The following is a 23447-nucleotide window of genomic DNA, read 5'->3' on the forward strand; positions in this document are numbered from 1 at the left end:
GAGAGATTACTACAAGCAACTCTATGCCAATAAAATGGACAACCTGGAAGAAATGGACAAATTCTTAGAAAGGTACAACCTGCCAAGACTGAACTAGGAAGAAATAGAAAATATAAACAGACCAATCACAAGCACTGAAATTGACACTGTGATTAAATATCTTCCAACAAACAAAAACCCAGGACCAGATGGCTTTACAGGCGAATTCTATGAAACATTTAGAGAAGAGCTAGCACCTATCCTTCTCAAACTCTTCCAAAATATAGCAGAGGGAGGAACACTCCCAAACTCATTCCACGAGGCCACCATCACCCTGATACCAAAACCAGACAAAGATGTCAGAAAGAAAGAAAGCTAGAGGCCAATATCACTAATGAACATAGATGCAAAAATCCTCAACAAAATGCTAGCCAACAGAATCCAACAGCACATTAAAAGGATCATACACCATGATCAAGTGGGGTTTATCCCAAGAATGCAAGGATTCTTCAATATGTGCAAATCAATCAATGTGATAAACCATATTAACAAATTGAAGAATAAAAACCATATGATCATCTCAGTAGATGCAGAAAAAGCTTTTGACAAAATTCAACACCCATTTATGATAAAAACTCTCCAGAAAGTGGGCGAGGGACCTTACCTCAACATAATAAAGGCCATATATGACAAACCAACAGCCAGCATCGTTCTCAATGGTGAAAAACTGAAACCATTTCCTCTAAGATCAGGAACAAGACAAGGTTGTCAACTCTCACTACTATTATTCAACATAGTTTTGGAAGTTTTAGCCACAGAAATCAGAGAAGAAAAAGAAATAAAAGGAATCCAAATTGGAAAAGAAATAAAAATGTCACTGTTTGCAGATGACATGTTACTATACATAGAGAATCCTAAAGATGCTACTAGAAAACTACTAGAGCTAATCAATAAATTTGGTAAAGTAGCAGAATACAAAATTAATGCACAGAAATATCTTGCATCCCTATGCAAGAATGATGAAAAATCTGAAAGACAAATTAAAGAAACACTCCCATTTACCATTGCAACAAAAAGAATAAAGTACCTAGGAATAAACCTACCTAAGGAGACAAAAGACCTGTATGCAGAAAACTATAAAGACACTGATGAAAGAAATTAAAGATGATACAAACAGATGGAGAAATATACCATGTTCTTGGATTGGAAGAATCAACATTGCAAAAATGTCTATACTACCCAAAGCAATCTACAGATTCAATGCAATCCCTTTCAAGCTACCAATGGCATTTTCACAGAACTAGAACTAAAAAGTTCACAATTTGTATGGAAACACAAAAGACCCCGAATAGCCAAAGCAATCTTGAGAAAGAAAAACGGAGCTGGAGGAATCAGGCTCCCAGACTTCAGACTATAATACAAAGCTACAGTAATCAAGACAGTATGGTACTGGCACAAAAACAGAAAAGTAGATAAGTGGAACAGGATAGAAAGCCCAGAGATAAACCCATGCACCTATGGTCACCTTATTTTTGATAAAGGGGGTGAGAATGTACAATGGAGAAAAGACAGCCTCTTTAGTAAGTGGTGCTGGGGGAAATGGACAGCTACATGTAAAAGAATGAAATTAGAACACTCCCTAACACCATAAACTCAAAATGGGTTAAAGACCTAAATGTAAGGCCAGACACTATAAAACTCTTAGAGGAAAACATAGGCAGAACACTCTATGACATAAATCACAGCAAGATCCTTTTCGACCCACCTCCTAGAGAAATGGAAATAAAAACAAAAATAAACAAATGGGACCTAATGAAACTTAAAAGCTTTTGCACAGCAAAGGAATACATAAGCACGATGAAAAGACAACCCTCAGAATGGGAGAAAATATTTGCAGATGAAGCAACTGATAAAGGATTAATCTCCAAGCAGCTCATGCAGCTCAGTATCACAAAAACAAACAACCCAATCCAAAAATGGGCAGAAGACCTAAATAGACATTTCTCCGAAGAATATATACAGATTGCCAATAAACACATGAAAGGATGCTCAACATCTTTAATCATTAGAGAAATGCAAATCAAAACTACAATGAGGTATCATCTCACACCAGTCAGAATGGCCATCATCAAAAAATCTACAAACAATAAATGCTGGAGAGGGTGTGGAGAAAAGGGAACCCTTTTGCACTGTTGGTGGGAATGTAAATTGATACAGCTACTATGGAGAACAGTATGGATGTTTCTTAAAATACTAAAAATAGAATTACCATATGACCCAGCAATCCCATTATTGGGCATATACCCACAGAAAACCATAATTCAAAAAGAGTCATGTGCCACAATCTTCATTTCAGCTCTATTTACAACAGCCAGGACATGGAACAACCTAAATGCCCATCAACAGATGAATGGATAAATAAGATTTTGCACATATATACAATAGCATATTACTCAGCCATAAAAAGAAACGAAATTGAGCTGTTTGTAGTGAGGAGGATTGACCTAGAGTGAAGTAAGTCAGAAAGAGAAAAACAAATACCATATGCTAACACATATATATGGACTCTAAATAAAAGTAAAAATGGTTCTGAAGAACCTAGAGGCAGGACAGGAATAAAGACGCAGATGTAGAAGATGGACTTGAGGACATGAGGAGGTGGAAGGGTAAGCTGGGACGAAGTGAGAGAGTGGCATGGACATATATACACTACCAAATGTAAAATAGGTAGCTAGTGGGAAGCAGCTGCAAAGCACAGGGAGGTCAGCTCGGTGCTTTGTGACCACCTAGAGGGCTGGGATAGGGAGGGTAGGAGGGAGATGCAAGAGGGGGGGATATGGGGATATATGTGGAGATGCAAGAGGGAGGGGATATGGGGATATATGTATATGTATAGCTGATTCACTTTGTTAGAAAGCAGAAACTAACACACCATTGTAAAGGAATTATACTCCAATAAAGATGTTTAAAAAAAAATCTTCATTGGGCACTGTCTACCCAGATACAACCTTCAACCACAATTTTATAAACAATACCGCCTGCCATGCAGATCTGCCAGATAATTTCCCCCACTGTGACAGCCCTCTTTTGCTTTCTCTCATATATTCTTAGCAGTCCCCATGGTAATAGAACCTTACTCTGAAAACAAGATGGTTCTGTAGGGGAGGAAAGGAGGTGAGTGGTGTTTTTCTCTCTGACTTGTCCTGCTGTTGCTTCAAGTTCATTATTTGCATTTTGTCTTGGTTTTGATAAACTAAATTGCTTTTCAAGTATCTTGCTTTCTGGAAGTTCTGCTGAAATGCATTTGAAGACAGCTCATAGCTCTTGGTGTTTGATGCCCCAGAAATCTACCCTTATTTGGGGCCCTGTGATTTTTCCCATGGAAGGCAGAAAGACCCCATTTAGTTTGTATTCCCTACTGTGAACAACCAGGTTTCCAGGAATAGAGTTGGCCAAGAAGAGCAGCAAAGTGAAGTAAGCACGCTGTGTTATGCCTCTGTGCTTGTGTGTGTGCGCGTGCGTGTGTGTGAGTGTGTGGATGTGGGTGGATGGAGAGAGTACTAAGCAAGGATGTGACACTGGGTGGTAACTTAACAGCTATGGGTGGAGAAAGGAAGAGGCATAGGTACTGAAAAACGATCTGGGGTCTAGATAGCTCTCACCAACCCACAAGCATTACTATGAAGCCAAAGTGAGTAAAGCATGACCTGCATCCACAACATGCCCAGACTGAGGATTTCACTTGGTGACTTTCTCTCTCTTTTGATGTTTATTTTGGCCTTTGATATTCCTTATTACTTCCTCTCACTTGAATCAATAGTCCTGAAGAAACAAATACAAATTTATTTGTGTACCCTTCCCTCTTCTATCCTTACTCTTTTTCTACCCATCTCCCAATGTTTGGGACTGTTCTGCTAGGAGAATTTCAGAATTTTCTCTTTGGTTTAGGTTCTTTGTTTCCTCTTTGCCTCTCTGAGAATCTCTTTTAAAATACTGAGATAATGAATCATTGATTATCTACTCACAATTAATATAATGTTCCAAAGTTTCTTTCATAGAGAGAACACAAGGTGAATAAAATCTAGGTTACCTGGAGTCCCCTGACGCTTCCGATCATCCCTTTACAGTGAGGCTGCTTAAACTCCTGATTTGTCTGTTCGTGGTTGTAAAATGCTTGGAATTGAACACTCTTTCTCTGCCTTTCTCCCACCTCAAGATGCCCAATGTCCTGAGATTGCCTCAGGCCCCATGGCATGGCATGGCCATGTAGCATCCCCCGAGACGCTATCCTGGGGAGTACCCCATACGTCACACCTATTTTTCTTTTCTATTTTCTCCCAATCTCAAAGTTCTTGAATGTAGTTTCATCTTCTTCAAGTTGGCTGGACAGGTATTCTGGTAAACTCATTTAAAATCTAGTTCTGATGACTAATAATGAGTTAAGGACTTCCCTTTTACCTTAAATATGTATATAAATCAGGGATCTTCATTTAGAATATATCACATGGAGTTTACTATCTGGACAAATTGTGTGTATCTGTATGAGAAGGAGAGAGACAGACAGAAAGACAGACAAACAGAGAGGGAGAGAGAAGAAGAAAACAAGGGTCTTTCTCGCATCCTTTAAATTGGGCCGTATTCACCATCATGCTGCCTACCTTTATAATCTGTCATGGGAAGGCACTAGGTGGTAAGTACAGAGCCCTGAGTAGTGAACACGGTGAGGGAAAAAGAAAATGGTTAAAGACCCTTGCAATGGGTTGACAGTCTGCCCACACCCACTCCCACCCCAGGTGCCTCCAGGTACACACCTGCTGATGCCATGGCCCCTGGAGCTGGGGCAGTAGTAGAGAGGGCATTTGTGAATCTGCTAAACACTCCTTTGCTAGTTGGTAGTGTGTGTGTCCTGTACATCGAATGAAAGAATTGACTTGTTCTTCAAAATTTAGTAGAGTTGCAAAGGATTTTGTCATGTAGGCTCATTAAATTTTGAATATACCACTGCATTCCATGAGGAAGCATCAACTCTTTAGTCACGTTCCCTGAAAAGCTTATAAAAACCCATTTCATTTCAAATGGTGTGAAGCAAAATCTTTGTTTGCTAGTTTTGCATGAAGTCTTATAACTGAAGTCCTGAGAAACGTCTCTGAGATTAATTAGTGGCCGTGATGGAGGTGTGAGTGTGGCATTCTGTCTAGGTTATTTACAAAAACAGAATTGTGTACATTTTAAAAACATGATAGCTAAAACTAAGCTAATGGTGTGAGCTTAAAATTAGAAGGCTGGAACTAAAGATGCCTGTGGAAAGACAGAGCTTGTCACTCACACATCTTCAATCTCAAGCACCTAGATCTCAACATTTTAAAATATAAGAGTAGAGCAATACCAAGTGATTCTTTTCTTTTGGTGTCATTTTTCACCAAAATTTTCTAATGAAAGTAACAACCATGTTTTTAAAAGGCCCTTGAAAGGTAATTTTTTCCTAAAAATAATACCGTATTTTATACAATTAGTATAGCATTTCAAAATTATTGCACATCATATATCTTATTTTGTCTTCACAGAATTGCCTAAGACAGATTTTCTCATCCCCGTTTGATATCAAGGAAATCATCACCAGGTAGTAAGAAAAATAAGGCTAGAATCTGGATTTCTTTTGATTCCCCATTTTGCATTGCTTTTATTAGCTCATAAAAGAAGGGGAAAGGAAACAGTACTAGCTGAAAAGTCCTAGCAGAGGTCCATGTTTCCTAAGTGTGGATATGATGGTACTGGTACTAATGTTTAACTTAGGGGTTCAAATTAAAATTCTTTCTCTACTTTTAGGTAATTTTCTGGCCATAGTTTTGGTAGTCTAACACAGTGATCACTAATTGTTTTAAATTTAAAATTCCTTTAGTAAAGCAGCATAAGAAATTATTTTAACAAACTTTTACTTAAATAAATACCTACCTACACTTTGGGGATTACTGGATAGTACTAATTTATTATCAATCAAAACTTAACTTAGCCCTCAACTTTTCTCCAGATTTTTATTAGAATTCCCCTTTCTGGTCTATTTTTAATTCTAAATGAGGGGCACACTCCTTTTTAGGTTATCCCAGGGCTCTAATACTTGAAATTACCTTAGGTTTAAAATTCTTGATATATCAATGTATTAGAACGGCAGAACAGTAAACTCTGAAGTGGTAAGTTTATGAGTCTTTTTGTTTACTTGGATTTTTCATTTTTACAGTGGGAATGTATTGTACTTTTATAACAGGAAAATATATTCATACCATTTTAGATAAGCAAAGTTATAAAAAGGAGGAAGGGAGGGAGGGAGGAAGGAAGGAAGGAAGGAAGGAAGGGGAAAAAAAGAAGATGGGAAAAAGAAGGCAAGACTCTAGTCCAGGCCTTGAGAAGAGCATTGTTAGACTGCAGTGATTATCTTGCTTTGATTATCCTGCTGAGGCCACAGGGCCAGACCACACCCTTGAAGGTGATGTTTCCATAAAGGAACGGGTGTTCCCAGTGTTGGTAGTCCTGGGAAGAGAGGCTTAGTCTGGATTTGCAAAGCTTCATTTGAGGGTTAAGTTGGAAGGTGTAGAAATGCCAGAGAGCTCTGATTGGTGAGAGCTGAGTTAGCCCCGACCACAGGCAGGAAGAAGGCTGACTGTGACTTGTGTTGTATGGACTCAGTCGCCACATCTATTAGCCACTGACGGAGGGAACCTGCAGAAGGCCCTTGGCTAGGCTAGAGTTAGGACATAGTCACTGCCGACGGGTGGCCCTGGAGAGCAGTGATGTCATGAGGATGGTGGGCCTCAGGCACAGCGAGGTGGCAAGGTGGGATGCCACAGTGTTGAAACTGGAGGGGCGAGGGGTAGGGGGAGCATGTTCCTGAGACAGCAGGAGACTTGCCAGGAAAACCTGCCAGGAGACCCCTCGAGGCAGCTAGTTCCTGGGGGTTAAGCTGGTAGGGGTTGCATGAGGGCAGGAGCGGCCCATATCATTGTCAAGTTAGATATAAAAAGCAAGCGTGACATTTTCTCATGCCTGAGACTTGTGAGACCTGGGACATTAAGTGGTGGGGAGTAGGCATGGGTGAAAGGAAATGCATCAAAATGGGAATGGATGGCGTGGACATATATACACTACCAAATGTAAAGTAGATAGCTAGTGGGAAGCTGCCGCATAGCACAGGGAGATCAGCTCTGTGCTCTGTGACGACCTAGAGGGGTGGGATAGGGAGGGTGGGAGGGAGACGCAAGAGGGAGGGGATATGGGGATATATGTATAGTTATAGCTGATTCACTTTGTTATACAGCAGAACCTAACACACCATTGTAAAGCAATTATACTCCAATAAAGATGTTAAAAATAAATGTGAATGGAAATATGTGTAAGTTGTTGAATTAGAGGCATTTTTTTCCTTCGTCGTTTTCTTTTTTTCCTGTAATTTTCAAATCATGTATAGTTTCTGCCACAATTAAAAATAGCAGCATGTTATCAAAGTTATTTGTTGTGTTTGGTTTCAGCCCTCAGGCACTGTTCAGTCAGGGTGTCCTTGCTGCCTCTCCTAGTACTGCAGTTACAAAATTATTCTTACTATGTCAGTGTATGGAATTAGTCCTTTGCCAGCTCTCAGGGACCTGCTTCTAAGCTGACACTCTGTAGGCTTCAGCTCCTTCAGAGCCCTCCTTTCCCCCTTCTACACAGAAGAACAAAGGAGGCTAAATTGTATCATATCTAAATACTCAGAAGAGGCAAAGCTGATTGTTATTTTGCAGAACAGTCAGGAAGTAACTGTTGACTGTACCCCTCAAGGGATCTCGAAACCTCTTAAGTTGCACAGTATATTTTAAGATTCAATAAATATTTGTTGAATGAACAATATAATCAATCAATACAGTAATTAATTCTCTAAGTAATTGCATGCTGGATATTACTTAGAATTTAAATATTGACTCCTTTGTAATAGCTCTGCATTCCTAATATTTTTCAGTACTATAGACTAAGGTTCACCAAAAAAGCTTCCTGAGAGACGTCATACATTGTAGAGTTATACTGTTCAATATAGCAGCCACTAGATTAAAATTTTGCATGTAGAATGCGTTAAGATGTGTTGCAAATGTAAAATATGCACTGGGTATTGAATTATTTTTATTCATGTTTTTAAATTTTGGTTATATATTGAAATGATAGTCTTGGATATATTAGGTTAAGTTGAATATATTATTAAAATTAATTTCACTGTTTCTTTTTTAAAATATGGTTACTAGAAATTTTTAAATTGCATGTGTAGGTCATAGGATTTCTATTGGAGAGCGCTATTGTAACAAACATTTTTAAAGGGCGGGGGGATTTACCACATAATTTTAATGTGATTTTATTGTAGTACTGAAAATCTCCTTTCTCATCCTTCTGCTGTAGGTTCTGTTGTAAATCCTCATTTCTTCTCTTGGTAATGTAATGATTATTTGACAGGAAGAACATCATAAGATCAAGCAGCAGTATGAAAACAATGCTATACATATTAACTGCAAAACATGGGGTGGGTTAGAAGTTCAGGGACTAAAAGTACAAGAATTTTGTTTAGAGGAACTGAATGGACGGTAATAAGCCCATGGGAGCAGAGAACACCAAGCATATGAACTGTTGTGAATTTCTGAATATATATTCAAATGAGAGGGACTGTTATTAAGAAAGATTATTGTGAGATGGTGTAGTGAAGTATTGTATTTTCAGGTGTGATTTCCTCATTTTATGTCTTAAAATCTTACAGATCTATTTTCAAACAAGGTGGACCATCTGTACTTGAGGTACTTTTCAGAAATCCCAATCTTAACTCATTATCAAAATCTTGATAAAAATGGATGATATTTGCAAACTGCCAAAGAGAATACTAACCATCCATCTGATAACATTCTAGTCAACAACTGTAATACATTTGGATTATATAAACCCAGTGACTTATCCAAATGTCCTCACTTAACCACAGTTATATACCGTGATCTCAACTACTTTTAATCAAGAGTTGATATAAGAAATGGCCATGTGAAATATATGTGAAATGTGTTTGCAAAACTGATATTGTCCATTGGATTTCTTGAATTCTCTGTGATTAGGATCCATATGAATAATTTGTCCTTGATTTTAGAATCTGTAAAAAAACAAAGTTCTCTCCTTGAAAACTCATCTTTCCTTTTGCTCAACAAAGAGGTCCCATGACACTGCTCTTTTGCCTTGGGTAATCATAAGCTCAGAATTAATTTAGTACTTAATTGTGGTGATACTTTAATTTCTGGTTCTTGATAAAATTATCTTTCTCTAGCTCCTTCCCACTCTCTTATTTTGATTTGAAATACCCTCAGTACCTAACTCTAGAGGTGGCTCTTAGTAGGCTGGGGCTCATGCTCAGCTACCCTGGCATGAAAAGTACCCACCACCCGCCCTCTACACTCAATCCAGCCACACGTGATCCCAGGGAAAGCTTTCACTCTGACCTTAGTTGGGGTTCAACAAAGTATTGATTTTTCTGATAGAATATGCAGGGAGTGACAGAAGGCAGACTGAGTAGAGATATAATATGTTAAGATATGCCTGAATGTATTCTAACCTTAATTCAAGGTAAGGGAAAAATAGCTTTTTTTTTTCTTCTTTTTGCTTCTACAAAGAATGAAAGCCCTAAAGGAAAGAAAAAAAATCTCTCTCTGAACTAGTGATAGAAATAAGGAAGAATTAAAGAATTACAAAGTGAGAAAGGTGAAAATGATTAAAACCTTGAATTAAAAGTCCAATTGTGTAATGAAGTTGTGCCCGATACTTTATGCAAAATTCTTACTAGTCTACAAGGCCCTATGTGATCGATTTCCAACCTGCCTCTCCAGCATTATCCTGCCACTCTTCTGCTACAGGCACACTGACCTTTATGTTCCTCAACTGGGCCAACCTCCTTCTTGCCTTAGGACTTTTGTACTAGCTGTGACTTCTACCTGAAATACTCTCTCTAAATGTTTATATGTCTGGCTCTTTGTTATACAAAACTTTGTTGTGGTATTCGGAGGGAGCTGGAGACGATGGAGACCAAAACCAAAGGGCTGATAGAGTTTAGAAAGGTGGAGGTTATGGGTGGGGCAGGGCAAGCATTTCATTTGGCAAATGTTTGGAAATGAGAGAATATAAGGTATGTTCAGGAGGAAATCCATAGACAGTCTAGCCGAAGATAAGAACTAAGGCTAAAAGACAGCCTGCCCTGTGGGCCACAGGCACTTCCTAATGTGTCAGGAAACGATGCTCTCATTCTCCCACCAGAACTTACAACTTGATGCCTGAAAAGATTTCTACATAGCACTAAACGTTTGTTTCTAACAGGAGAGGAGTCATCCGTTTACTGCCATGCTGTTATCACAAAGAGACTTGCTGCTTTTGTTTTGTTTGCCAAGAACGAGAGGCTGGCTTCACCATCCCACTCGTAACTTGGCTACCGTGCACTCTTTTCTCTTACTATGAATACTCATGTGAAAACTTTGTAGCTATTTTAGGTACCTTGCACAGAATGGCCTTCTGGATGATGCTGGGCTCCTTGTACTCTTATAGTGAGCTGGTAGTGGCAACTTTCAGGGTGAAGTGCTTGTTAGTAATTAAATTCTGATGAACAGTTAGGAATGGAAGTATTCCAGGAGAGCAGAGCTCCTCACAGGTTAAGTGTGCCCTGGCATTGCAAGTATGACCAGTCGCACATTCATTTGGCAGGCATTCAGTCTCCATGACCGCCATGGAGCACAAAGGCATTGGCACTGAGGGACACTATCAGTGACACTGTTTTCAATAAGCAGTGGTCTCCCATCAGCGGGGAAATCCTGAGGCAATCCAAAATCATTTATCAACACACACATCAAAGCCAAAGCAAGAAAGTCATTTCCAAAGTGAGAAATGCCTATTCTGTGTCGTGGTTCCCAGACAAAGCCCTTTCTTGTACGATACCAGATGACAAAGGATGCAGCTGCTCTACTATTGGATGCGTGTACAAAACAGGCAAAGAGGAATAGTTGCTACACATGCCATACATAATCCCTATCCCAATTGGCTCAGAGAACTGCATTCTTTTCTTTGTGTCATAAATCAGATGACATGGGAAAGTCATGTTAAAAATAGTCCCTTCATGGTAATGAATAAGTTCAGTTGTCTTAGGAGGCCAAGTGTTGGTTTCAATTAAAAAAAACAAAAAACTAACACTACTTTATATGTGGTGTTAGGATAAGGTGTGGCATTTGAATGTGATTGCTGAGATTTGGAATTCCAGAAATATCAGGCATTTTGAGAAAGAGATGAATAATAGGTAAAGAACCTACTGGTCCTTACTTAATACTTTTTAATAATAAAACAAAAGTTGGAAATTCACACTTTCTGTTTCCCATTTTCTGGATGACTCCAATCATTCAGATAAGATCCATAGACTGGGAAACCAAGGGCCAGACAAGTTGTCTCCACTCTCCCTACATGGGCCCTTGATATGCCCAAGGGTTCCAGTACGTGTTCTTGTGGCTTTCTCACTATGAATGAACAGTTCTTGGTTGCCATGATTTCTGGCTCTTCTAGGTCAGGGACACATTCATAATAAACCTCTACCCTATAACTCCTTGTAACAGGTTTGTATTAAATCAGCCCCATTATGTTGTAATTCCAACAACTGGTTTCCTATCTAGTGCCTCTGTGCTTGGGTCCCTGTGTTGGTTTGCTGACTGTTAGTGTGTTGGTTTGCTGACTGTTAGTGAGTTCTTTGGGGACTGGGATTGGTTTGCTGTGTTGGTTTGCTGACTGTTAGTGAGTTCTTTTGGGACTGGGATTCAGTTTCACCCTCCTACTCATTTTAGAGATAGGGTAACTTCCCCCAAACTCAGATTGCCTGACTGAAGCCCTACAACCTCCTGCTGGGTCTCTTAAGGACTTCTGTGTTCTAATCCTTCAGTCTCCTCTGACTCTCTTTTCCAACCCTGCAGGGCTTTGGTTCAGGCTTTGTCTGACCCAATCCCCCTATCCACCAAGCTAGTTTCAATGGCCAAGACTGTAGGACACAAATACTTACCTTTGTTTTAATTGTTATTCCTAAACATTCTTTAAACTGTAGCTGTCACCTTGCTACTTCCAGTGTTTATCTGTTCATTCAAAAACATTTAAGATTTCTATATTTTGCCAGGCACTGAAGCTGGTACCAAAAATAATAATAATAAGGCATGAGTCTTGAATTCACAGGCTAAGGTAACGTTCTGTAGATCTTACATTTGTATAACACTTCAATGTTCACAAAGAACTTTCACATATTATTTCTTGACCATTATTCTTTAAGCAATAGATTAATTGACTTTCCATATTCAAGACCACAACTATCCCAAAGGAGTCATGAAACTAACTTTCCCATGATGTAATTCAGATTCATACTGGAGAGAAACCTTATAAAAGTAATGAATGTGGGAAAGCCTTCAGCCAGAATCATCACCTTTTTCAATACACAAGAATTTGTACAGGAGAAAAATGCTGTAAATGTTTCATTGCCTGAGCAATCTTGACCTATATTAGCTGGTGAATTTTTTATTTAAAGAGGTCTCCATTCAGGGCCATTTGGGGTTTTAATATCAGGTTCATCTCTTTTAAACTGAGAGAATATGCCATTTGTGCTTTCGAAATATGATTTATATAAGTAGCTTAGCACAATCAAAGTTGCTGGCCTGCAGAAAGTCCACTGGGCTCACATAATAATATTATTTTTTGCACGTTTTGGTGAAAGCTGACACATGTGAATATTCGCTATGGTCAGATAAGGCATAGCTGTGCCATTGGAAAGTATGGAAACACCTAAAAATGTTCTTTGTCTATTTGGTCAACTGAAAAACATACTTCTGAGAATTGCAAGAAAAAGTTGGCAATGACATCCATTGCCAAGTTCATAAAGGTGTGATGGCAGTGTAACTTTATGGAGATACATTTTTTTAACTCAAATACTCCAGGCTTGTATTTACTTTTAGGTAATTTGCTATAACTACAATGTGAGTTGCCCACCAGCTGCGGGTTAGTGCCAGATGTATATAAAATCTATCCCCTTAACCTCAGCAGGTGGATGGCAAGAAGGAAAACAGAAACCAAGATCAAAACATCTACTGCATCCTGGCAACATGGGGATGCTCAGACCCCTCAAGACAACTTTGAAGTTGATTCTTCAAAAGCTAAAAAAATATAATTGGCACCTGAATGGATACATTTATAAGAGCACTTTGGATTATCAGTCATAATCATAAATTGCCTTATTATTCTGATATGTATGTTAAAGTTAAAATTTTGTGATCATCCAGTAAGTTATTGCAGAATTATCTACCCCTTTACAACTGTGTCTTTAAAGATGAGTTAGAAAGTACTCATGAAATAGCTCTTATCTTAAATACCGTAAAAGAAGAGACATGTGCAAAAACATAAACTTTGGTAAAAGAATCAAGAATTCAGGGCTTCCATGGTGGCGCACTGGTGGAGAGTCCGCCTGCCGATGCACGGGACACGGGTTCGTGCCCTGGTCTGGGAAGATCCCACATGCTGCGGAGCGGCTAGGCCCGTGAGCCATGGCCACTGAGCCTGCGCGTCCGGAGCCTGTGCTCCACGACGGGAGAGGCCAAAACAGTGAGAGGCCCGTGTACCGCAAAAAAAAAAAAAAAAGAATTCAGATATTTCATGCTGCCATTGTATCACTGGAGTTTCAATGTAAAAATGTACTCCCTCCCCACCCTCCAAAAAATTTAAAGCTATTTCAGATGAATGTGTAGAGATGTGCTAACAGCACCAGAATGCCGTGCCTACCACATGTGGCAATTCTGTGCCAGAATATGTGCCAAACTGTGCAGAACATTCTCCTAGGCACTATTCTCTGTCCCCTTCTATCATATGATTACAATCATAAGGGAAAGGGGTGAGTTGAGGAAACCAGCCCCTTAATGACTTCCAACTATGTCCCAGCTGTTGAAATTCATGGTAAAATATGTTGACTCCTTTAATCCTTAAGGGAATTGTGTCATGTAGGTGTGATTTTTCCCATTTTACCTACAGGAGAGCTGAACTGATTGAGTTTAAGTAGATTGCTCAAGACCACACAGGTTGTTATCAAAGCCCACTCTGTCCCTCTGCACTTCTGCCTCCTGGGAGTATGTGGCATTTGTGATGCACAGACATGGGAAGGTCAAGATGGTGGAGTAACTAAACACATGCTGCCCTCCTGGAGCTTACATTCTTTTGGAGAAGACAGAAAAACAGAGAAAGGAGGAAGGGAAGAAAGAAGGAAGGGAGGAAGGAAGGAAGGAAGGGAAGAAAAAAGCAAGGGAGGAAACAGTTTAAAGAGTGATGTGTGACCTGAGGAAAACAAAACAGGAATATGTAAGCACAGGATAGGAATGGGAGAAATATTAAACAGTAAAGACAAGGAGTGACAACAGAGAAGATGACCTCTGAACAAAGAACAGAGAGAAGGAACCAGGCACTCAAGGAACAGGGAGAAGAAAGTTTAAGCTGAGGGACCAACAGGCCAAGGCACTGAGACAGAAAACAACTTCATTTGTTTCAGAAATATAAATGCAAGTGCAGAAATCCTACAACATACTCAGTGAATTGAATCCAGCAAGACATTAACAAATCAACGTCAAGTCACACAAAAGGTATTTCAACATTTGCACATCTATGAAGGTAATTCACTAAATTAAACAAGGAAAACTAGGTGATTACATCAGGAAAACTGAATTAAAAGTTCAATCAATATAAAACCCATTCATGAGAAGGAGGGAAAGAAGCCTTATAGGAACTAGAAATATAAGGAAATTTCCTTAGTATAGGCTATCTACAGCGAACAGCTTTAGCAAACATTGTACTTAAGAGGGAAATATTAGCATCAATTTGGTTTAAATAGCGGTGTCATCTCTCAGGATATTATCCAACATTGTATGGCTGTGGCCAACAAAATAAGGCAAAAGGAATTAGGTGTAAATATTGGAAAGGAGAAGATGGAATCTGGCAGATGGTACGATGGTCTACCTTTGAAATCTAAGACAATCAACTTAGATTCTATTACAACTTAAAATAGTTCATCAAAGAGCCAGAGTTTGCAATCAACATACAAAAAAGTAATAGCTTTTTAAATTGTTTTACTGTAAAAATACTTAACATGAGATCTACCCTCAACAAATTTTTAAGTGTGCAACATATTGTTGACTGTAAGTACAGTGCTGTACAGCAGATCTCTAGAGCTTGTTCATCTTGCTTGACTGAAACTTTATGCCTGTTGATTGTAACTCCCCATTTCCCCTTCCCCCAGTCTCTGGTCACCACCATGCCATTCTTTGCTTCTCTGAATTTGACTACTTTCAGTACCTCATATAAATGGAATCATTGAAGCGTTTTTCTTTCTGTGACGAGCTTGTTTCACTTAGTGTAAAATCTTCAAGGTTCATCCATACTGTTTCATATTGCAGAACTTCCTTCTTTTAAAAGGCTGAAGAGTATTCCATTGTATATATATACCACATTTTCTTTATGCATTCATCTGTAGATGGACATTTAGGTTGTTTCTACATATGGGCTATTGTGAATAGTGCTAAAGTGAATATAGGGATGCTAGCTTTTCTATCCACCAGCAAGAACCATTAGAAAATGTAATTTTTAAAAGACAATTCCAATTCACAATAGCCATGCAACTAAAATGTACTCAAGAATAAATACATATACAGGAACTTTGTAGAGAAGACTATAAATGTATACTGAAAGCAGCAAAAGAAAGTTTGGATAAATGGAGAACGACTTATGAATTTAAGGATTCAATATTATAAAGATGAAAGTTCTTCCCAGATTTATCTTCCAATACAATGCATTCCCAATCAAGATTTCCACAGCATTTTTCATAGAAGAGTATATTTGCAAAATTGCCAAGATGATTTTCAAAATATGTTATTATAAAGTATAATAATGAAAACAATGTGATTCTGGCATAAAATTAGATAAATAGAACCATGGAACAGACTAGAGGGTCCAGATGGATGCACAGATGTATAGCTACATGTATATAATTTTAGTATAAGAACAATAGAGCTTTGACTCAGTGGAGAAGGGGTGAACAGCTCAGTAATGATGTTGGGATAACTGATTATTCATTCACAAAAGTAAACTCTTGATAAAGAACTATGTGTGTATATGTGCATGTGTCTGTGCACACATGAACTACATACGTTTACCCTGAGAAATATTATACATGTGCACAGGGAGGCTTGTACAAGGAGATTCATTTCATTATCATTTTAATAATGAAATAACAGAAACAATGATCATTACTGCTAGAATAATGAAACAAATTATGGCAAAAAATTTAATTTAATTTACTTATGGCAAATTACCCCAAACATGGAATGCCATACAGTAGATAAAAGAATAAAGTGCATCCATATGTAATCACATTGAAAGACCTCAGAGTCATGTTTTTGAAAGTAAAACAAATTATAGAAAATATCCAATATTATACCATTTATATATAAATCAAGTTTCAGAAATTATTCTGCAGACTCCGGGAGGATCATGCCAAGGAGTACTTCCCAGAACTTCTGCTGCCAGTGTCCTTGTCCCCAGGGTGAGCCACAGCCAGCCAATGCCTCTGCAGGAGACCCTCCAACACTAGCAGGTCTCAGCTGAAATGAAACCTCCGCAGAGAAATTTGGTCCTGACAAACAATAATTAAAAAAAAAAATTTCTAAGAAGAACTACGATCCTGCAGCCTGTGGAACAAAAACCACATCCACAGAAAGACAGACAAGATTAAAAGGCAGAGGGCTATGTACCAAATGAAGGAACAAGATAAAACCCCAGAAAAACAACTAAAAGAAGTGGAGATAGGCAACCTTACAGAAAAAGAATTCAGAATAATGATAGTGAAGATGATCCAGGACCTCGGAAAAACAATGGATGCAAAGACCGAGAAGATGCAAGAAATGTTTAACAAAGACCTAGAAGAATTAAAGAACAAACAAACAGAGTTGAACAATACAATAACTGAAGTGAAAACTACACTAGAAGGAATCAATAGCAGAATAACTGAGGCAGAAGAACGGATACGTGACCTGGAAGACAGAATGGTGGAAATCACTGCTGCGGAACAGAATAAAGAAAAAAGAATGAAAAGAGACGAAGACAGCCTAAGAGACCTCTTGGACAACATTAAATGCAACAACATTTGCATTATAGGGGTCCCAGAAGGAGAAGAGACAGAGAAAGGACCAGAGAAAATATTTGAAGAGATTATAGTCGAAAACTTCCCTAACATTGGAAAGGAAATAGCACCCAAGTCCAGGAAGGGCAGAGAGTCCCATACAGGATAAACCCAAGGAGAACACGCCAAGACACATAGTAATCAAATGGGCAAAAGTTAGACAAAGAAAAATTATTAAAAGCAGCAAGGAAAAAATGACAAATAACATACAAGGGAACTCCCCTAAGGTTAACAGCTGATTTCTCAGCAGAAACTCTAGAAGCCGGAAGAGAGTGGCATGATATACTTAAACTGATGAAAGGGAAGAAGCTGCAACCAAGATTACTCTGCCCAGCAAGGATCTCAGTCAGATTCAATGGAGAAATCAAAAGCTTTACAGACAAGCAAAAGCTAAGAGAAATCAGCACCACCAAACCAGCTCTACAACAAATGCTAAAGGAACTTCTCTAAGTGGAAAACACAAGAGAAGAAAAGGACCTACAAAAACAAACCCCAAACAATTAAGAAAATGGTAATAGGAACATGCATATCGATAATAACCCTAAACGTGAATGGGTTAAATGTTCCAACCAAAAGACACAGGCTTGGGCTTCCCAGGTGGCGCAGTGTGAGAATCTGGACACGGGTTTGAGCCCTGATCTGGGAAGATCCCACATGCCGCAGAGCAACTAGGCCTATGAGCTACAACTACTGAGCCTGCGCGTCTGGAGCTTGTGCTCCATGACAAGAGAGGCCGCGGCAGTGAGAGGCCCACGCACCGCGATGAAGAGTGGCCCCCGCTCACCACAACTAGACAAAGCCCACGCACAAAAAAAAAGACCCAACACAGCCATAAATAAATAAATAAAAGACACAGACTTGCTGAATGGGTACAAAAACAAGACCCATCTATATGCTGTCTACAAGAGACCCACTTCAGACCTAGGGACACATTCAGACTGAAAGTGAGGGGATGGAAAAAGATATTCCATTTAAATGGAACTAAAAGAAAGCTAGAGTAGCAATACTGATATCAGATAAAATAGACTTTAAAATAAAGAATGTCACAATAGACAAGGATGGACACTACATAATGATCAGGGGATCAATCCAAGAAGAAGATATAACAATTATAATGTATATGCACCAACATAGGAGCACTTCAATACATAAGGCAACTGCTAACAGCTATACAAGAGGAAATCGACATTAACACAATAATAGTGGGGGACTTACACTAATGGACAAATCATCCAAAATGAAAATGAAAAAGGAAACAGAAGCTTAAAATGACACAATAGACCAGTAGATTTAATTGATATTTATAGGATGTTCCATCCAAAAACAGCAGATTACAATTTCTTCTCACGTGTGCATGGAATATTCTCCAGGATAGATCACCTCTTGGGTCACAAATCAAGCCTCAGTAAATTTAAGAAAATTGAAATCATATCAAGCATCTTTTCTGACCACAGTGCTATGAGATTAGAAATCAATTACAGGGGAAAAAACGTAAAAAACACAAACACATGGAGGCTAAACAATTCGTTACTAAATAACCAAGAGATCACTGAAGAAATCAAAGAGGAAATCAAAAAATACCTGGAGACACATGACAATGAAAACAGGACGATCCAAAACCTATGGGATGCAGCAAAAGCAGTTCTAAGAGGGAAGTTTATAGCTATACAAGCCTATCTAAAGAAACAAGAAAAATCTCATATAAACAATCTAACATTACAGTTAAAGGAACTAAAGAAAGAAGAGCAAACAAAACCCAAAGTTAGCAGAAGGAAAGAAATCATAAAGATCAGAGCAGAAATAAATGAAATAGAAACAAAGAAAACAATAGCAAAGATCAATAAAACTAAAAGCTGGTTCTTTGAGAAATAAACAAAATTGATAAACCATTAGCCAGACTCATCAAGAAAGAGAGGGAGAGGACTCAAATCAATAAAATTAGAAATGATAAAGAAGTTACCACTGACACAGCAGAAATACAAAGCATCCTAAGAGACTACTACAAGCAACTGTATGCCAATAAAATGGACAACCTGGAAGAAATGGACAAATTCTTAGAAATTATAACCTTCTAAGACTGAACCAGAAAGAAATAGAAAATATGAACAGACCAATCACAAGTAATGAAATTGAAACTGTGATTAAAAATCTTCCAACACACAAAAGTCCAGAACCAGATGGCTTCATAGGTGAATTCTATCAAACATTTAAAGAAGAGCTAACACCCATCCTTCTGAAACTCTTCCAAAAAATTGCAGAGAATGGAACACACCCAAACACATTCTATGAGGCCACCATCACCCTGATACCAAAACCAGACAAAGATACTACAAAAAAAGAAAATTATAAACCAATATCATTGATGAATATAGATGTAAAAATCCTCAACAAAATACTAGCAAACAGAATCCAACAACACATTAGAAGGATCATACACCATGATCAAGTGGGGTTTATCCCAGGAGTGAAAGGATTCTTCAATATATGCAAATCAATCAATGTGATACACCATATTAACAAATTGAAGGAGAAAAAGCATATGATCATCTCAAAAGATGCAGTAAAAGCTTTTGACAAAATTCAACAGCCATTTATGATAAAACCTCTCCAGAAAGCATGCATAGAGGGAAGCTCCCTCAACATAGTAAAGGCCATATATGACAAACCCACAGGAAACATCATTCTCAGTGGTGAAAAACTGAAAGCATTTCCTCTAGGATCAGGAACAAGGCAAGGATGTCCACTCTCACCACTGTTATTCAACATAGTTTTGGAAGTGCTAGCCATGGCAATCAGAGAAGAAAAAGAAATAAAAGGAATACAAATTGGAAAAGAAGAAGTAGAACTGTCACTGTTTGCAGATGACATGATACTATACATAGAGAATCCTAAAGATGCCACCAGAAAACTACTAGAGCTAATCAATGAAGTTGGTAAAGTTGCAGGACACAAAATTAATGCACAGAAATCTCTTGCATTCTTATACACTAATGATGAAAAATCTGAAAGAGAAATTAAGGAAACACTCCCATTTACCATTGCATCAAAAAGAATAAAATACCTAGGAATAAACCTACCTAGGGAGACAAAAGATCTGTATGCAGAAAACTATTAAGACACTGATGAAAGAAATTAAAGATGATACCAACAGATGGAGAGATATACCATGTTCTTGGATTGGAAGAATCAATATTGGGAAAATGACTATACTACCCAAAGCAATCTACAGATTCAGTGCTATTCCCTGTCAAATTACCAATGGCGGGGCTTCCCTGGTGGCGCAATGGTTGAGAGTCCGCCTGCCAATGCAGGGGACACGGGTTCGTGCCCCGGTCCGGGAGGATCCCACATGCCGCGGAGTGGTTAGGCCCGTGAGGCATGGCCGCTGGGCCTGCGGGTCCGGAGACTGTGCTCTGCAACAGGAGGGGTCACAACAGTGAGAGGCCTGCGTACCGTGAAGCAAAAAAAAAATTACCAATGGCATTTTTTACGGAACTAGAACAAAAAATCTTAAAATTTGTATGGCGACACAAAGACCCCAAATAGCCAAAGCAGTCTTGAGGGAAAAAAATGGAGCTGGGGGAATCAGACTCCCTGACTTCAGACTATACTATAAAGCTACAGTAATCAAGACAATATAGTACTGGCACAGAAACAGAAACATAGATCAATGGAACAAGATAGAAAGCCCAGGGATAAACCCACGTACCTATGGTCAACTAATGTATGACAAAGGAGGCAAGGATATACAATGGAGAAAAGACAGCCTCTTCAATAAGTGGTGCTGGGAAAACTGGACAGCTACATGTAAAAGAATGAAATTAGAACACTCCCTAACACCATACACAAAATTAAACTCAAAATGGATTAGAGACCTAAATGTAAGACCGGACACTATAAAACTCTTAGAGGAAAACATAGGAAGAACACTCTTTGACATAAATCACAGCAAGATCTTTTTTGATTCACCTCCTGGAGTAATGGAAATAAAAACAAAAATAAACAAATGGGACCTAATGAAACTTCAAAGCTTTTGCATAGCAAAGGAAACCATAAACCAAACGAAAAGACAACCCTCAGAATGGAAGAAAATAATTGCAAACAAATCAACAGACAGAGGATTAATCTGCAAAATATATAAGCAGCTCATGCAGCTCAATATTAAAAAAACAAACAACCCAATCCAAAAATGGGCAGAAGACCTAAATAGACATTTCTCCAAAGAAGACATACAGATGGCAAAGAAGCACATGAAAAGCTGCTCAACATCACTAATTATTAGAGAAATGCAAATCAAAACTATAGTGAGATATCACCTCACACCAGTTAGAATGGGCATCATCAGATAATCTACAAACCACAAATGCTGGAGAGGGTGTGGAGAAAAGGGAACCCTCTTTCACTGTTGGTGGGAATGTAAATTGATACAGCCACTATGGAGAACAGTATGGAGATTCCTTAAAAAACTAAAAATAGAATTACCATATGATCCAGCAATCCCACTACTGGGCATATACCCAAAGAGAACCATAATTTTTTTTTTTTTTTTTTTTGCAGTACGCGGGCCTCTCACTGTTGTGGCCTCTCCCGTTGCAGAGCACAGGCTCCAGATGCACAGGCTCAGCAGCCATGGCTCACAGGCCTAGCTGCTCCGCGGCATGTGGGATCTTCCCTGACCGGGGCACGAACCCGTGTCCCCTGCATTGGCAGGCGGACTCTCCACCACTCGCCACCAGGAAAGCCCCAAAAACCATAATTTAAAAAGACACATGCACCCCAGTGTTCATTGCAGCACTATTTACAATAGTCAGGTCCCGGAAGCAACCTAAATGCACGTTGACAGACGAATGGATAAAGAAGATGTGGTACGTATACATAGAAAGGAATATTACTCCTCCATAAAAAAGAACGAAATTCGTCTTTTTTTGAGACGTGGATGGATCTAGAGACTGTCATACAGAGTGAGGTAAGTCAGAAAGAGAAAAACAATATCGTATATTAACGCATATATGTGGAACCTGGAAAAATGGTACAGATGAACTGGTTTGCAGCGCAGAAATTGAGACACAGATGTAGAGAACAAATGTATGGACACCAAGGGGGGAAAGCGGCGGGTGTGTGTGTGTGTGTGTGTGATGAATTGGGTGTTGGGATTGACATGTATACACTGATGTGTATAAAATTGATGACTAATAAGAACCTGCTGTATATATAAAAAAAGGCAATTTCTAAGTAGGTCCTTGGTTATTCTATCATAGCACTCTACTCATTTTCTTCCTAGTAGTTGGGATGGTGTAGAATTATTTTACTTTGTTTACTTGTTAAATGTGTCTCCGCAATAGACTGTAAACTCTTTGATACATTAAGACTGGCTCTTTGCTGCAAACCTGTGACCTAACACTGGGCTTGGTACCTAGAAGGTATTTGATGAATATTGACTTAGTCAATAAATAAATAATTTTGGGTAGAAAAAAAAAAAATTATTCCACACAAAACTCCTGATTTATTATGTCTATATATGTATATACCATATATATATGTATACATATATATATATAAAGCAAGGGAAAATATTTTAATAGATATATATTGTTACATATTATACAAATACTTTTATATATTTAATATATATGTGCACATATATATATAATTGACTACAATGTTTTCTTTCCTTTGGGGAAGGGTCTGATCAGGGTTTTCAAGGCTGCATGGCAGAAAATTACTTTGTGCTTCAGGTTTTATATAAATATGTCATATTGTGTGTTATTACATTTCCTAAGTAATGTGAAGTGGATCTTCTCAGAATAATCTCTATAAATAAAAGATTAAAATATTGAGGGCTAGTGAATGAAATGAGCTATGGAGGCTAAAATCCAATAATTTTCCATTACTTTCTGGTTAAATATTTTGGAAATATAAATGAAGGGTAAGAAGGAAAAAGGAAAGGCTAATTATTTAATCATATTCTTGTAAAAGCCATAGAGTGCTTTAACATAATTATTCACAATCTACTTTTTTATTGTATTAGGATATACGTTAGTCTAAGGTTTAGATAGAATGCTGATTTCCATTTAAAGATGGCATCACACAGGTATACAGAAGTATACTGTTTAGACGGATCAAGAAGTATACAGAGTCATTATACAAATTCTTTTTTTTTTTTTAATTTATTTTATTTTTGGTTGCGTTGGGTCTTGGTTGC

This window comes from Phocoena phocoena, chromosome 11 (assembly GCF_963924675.1).
Source record: "Phocoena phocoena chromosome 11, mPhoPho1.1, whole genome shotgun sequence".
NCBI classification, from domain to species: domain Eukaryota; kingdom Metazoa; phylum Chordata; class Mammalia; order Artiodactyla; family Phocoenidae; genus Phocoena; species Phocoena phocoena.